Source organism: Procambarus clarkii, chromosome 67, assembly GCF_040958095.1.
Source record: "Procambarus clarkii isolate CNS0578487 chromosome 67, FALCON_Pclarkii_2.0, whole genome shotgun sequence".
NCBI classification, from domain to species: Eukaryota; Metazoa; Arthropoda; class Malacostraca; order Decapoda; family Cambaridae; genus Procambarus; species Procambarus clarkii.
The window spans coordinates 26,993,074-26,995,886 of NC_091216.1; positions in this window are offsets into that span (position 1 = coordinate 26,993,074).

Consider the following 2,813-nt stretch of genomic DNA (forward strand, 5'->3'; position numbering starts at 1 on the left):
GAGAGAGAGAGAGAGAGAGAGGGGGAAGGGGGGAACCCACTCAACTCATTCTAATTAGCAACAACAATTCGGATCATTGATATTAATTCCTGCATCAAAATTACCTCTTCTGGAACCACACTGAGTCATTTTCTTGAAATATTTGCGATATTAAATGTTAATTCGCTCATTTGAATTCCACGACTGTAGGTCTGGGTGTAGTGGTGGTGGTGGCTGCATGGGTCACTACTTCCTGTGTATAGTGTAGTGACGAGAGACACTGTATACCACACAGTGTAGCGGTGTAGTGCCACAGCGTCTGTGTACAGCATCACAGGGGCCTCAGAGGGATTTATCTTGTTAAAGCAGGATCTCCCAGGAAGGCCTTCGGCACTAATCCCAAATCTGCAAGGATCCTGTCTTCAGGTAACCTGACCTGACGCTGTACCTTGTCTATGGGGGGTATAACTTGTCTGTGAGGGGTATAACTTGTCTGTGAGGGGTATAACTTGTCTGTACCTTGTCTGTGGGGGTATAACTTGTCTGTACCTTGTCTATGGGGGGTATAACTTGTCTGTGAGGGGTATAACTTGTCTGTACCTTGTGTGTGGGGTATAACTTGTCTGTACCTTGTCTGTGTGGGGTATAACTTGTCTGTACCTTGTCTGTGGGGGTATAACTTGTCTGTACCTTGTCTGTGGGGGGGTATAACTTGTCTGTGGGAGTATAACTTGTCTGTACTTTGTCTGTGTGGGGTATAACTTGTCTGTGGGGTATAACTTTTCTGTGGGAGTATAACTTGTCTGTGGGAGTATAACTTGTATGTGGGAGTATAACTTGTCTGTGGGAGTATAACTTGTCTGTGGGAGTATAACTTGTCTGTGTGGGGGGTATAACTTGTCTGTACCTTGTCTGTGGGGATATAACTTGTCTATACCTTGTCTGTGGGGGTATAACTTGCCTGTACCTTGTCTGTGGGGGTATAACTTGTCTGTACCTTGTCTGTGGGGATATAACTTGTCTATACCTTGTCTGTGGGGATATAACTTGCCTGTACCTTGTCTGTGGGGGTATAACTTGTCTGTACCTTGTCTGTGGGGGTATAACTTGTCTGTACCTTGTCTGTGGGGATATAATTTGTCTGTACCTTGTCTGTGAGGGGTATAACTTGTCTGTGGGGGTATAAAACTTGTCTGTGGGGATATAACTTGTCTGTACCTTGTCTGTGGGGGGTATAACTTGTCTGTACCTTGTCTGTGGGGATATAACTTGTCTGTACCTTGTCTGTGAGGGGTATAACTTGTCTGTGGGGGTATAACTTGTCTGTACCTTGTCTGTGAGGGGTATAACTTGTCTGTGGGGGTATAACTTGTCTGTACCTTGTCTGTGTGGGTATAACGTGTCTGTCCCTTGTCTGTGAGGGGTATAACTTGTCTGTGGGGGTATGACTTGTCTGTAACTTGTCTGTGGGGGTATAACTTGCCTGTACCTTGTCTGTGAGGGGTATAACTTGTCTGTGGGGGTATAACTTGTCTGTAACTTGTCTGTGAGGGGTATAACTTGTCTGTGGGGGTATAACTTGCCTGTACCTTATCTGTGAGGGGTATAACTTGTCTGTGGGGATATAACATGTCTGTAACTTGTCTGTGAGGGGTATAACTTGTCTGTGGGGTATAACTTGCCTGTACCTTGTCTGTGAGGGGTATAACTTGTCTGTGGGGGTATAACTTGTCTGTAACTTGTCTGTGAGGGATATAACTTGTCTGTGAGGGATATAACTTGTCTGTGGGGGTATAACTTGCCTGTACCTTGTCTGTGAGGGGTATAACTTGTCTGTGGGGGTATAACTTGTCTGTAACTTGTCTGTGAGGGGTATAACTTGTCTGTGGGGGTATAACTTGCCTGTACCTTGTCTGTGAGGGGTATAACTTGTCTGTGGGGGTGTAACTTGTCTGTACCTTGTCTGTGAGGGGTATAACTTGTCTGTGGGGGTATAACTTGTCTGTAACTTGTCTGTGAGGGGTATAACTTGTCTGTGGGGGTATAACTTGCCTGTACCTTGTCTGTGAGGGGTATAACTTGTCTGTGGGGGTATAACTTGTCTGTACCTTGTCTGTGAGGGTATAACTTGTCTGTGAGGGGTATAACTTGTCTGTACCTTGTCTGTGAGGGGTATAACTTGTCTGTGGGGGTATAACTTGTCTGTAACTTGTCTGTGGGGGTATAACTTGCCTGTACCTTGTCTGTGAGGGGTATAACTTGTCTGTGGGAGTATAACTTGTCTGTAACTTGTCTGTGGGGGTATAACTTGCCTGTACCTTGTCTGTGAGGGGTATAACTTGTCTGTGGGAGTATAACTTGTCTGTGGGAGTATAACTTGTCTGTGTGGGGTATAACTTGTCTGTACCTTGTCTGTGGGGATATAACTTGTCTGTACCTTGTCTGTGAGGGTATAACTTGTCTGTGAGGGGTATAACTTGTCTGTACCTTGTCTGTGGGGGTATAACTTGCCTGTACCTTGTCTGTGAGGGGTATAACTTGTCTGTGAGACTAACAGCTTGACGAGAATATCGGCTGTTCACACAGACGTTTTGTTTCTCCCAATAAGCTAAGCGGTGACCAATTAACGATGATTTGGGATCGTTTAGTTGACCAATTAAACCCAGCCGTGGACGAGAGACGGTCAATGACATTCAAATGGAACACTGTAATTGATGATTGGGAACAGCTGGGGGGGGGGAGGGGGGAGTATTGTTTGTAATGCGTTACGTCACTGTACGCGCTGTCCAATCGGTCATAGGACCCTCCAATCGGTCACAGGACCCCTCCAATCG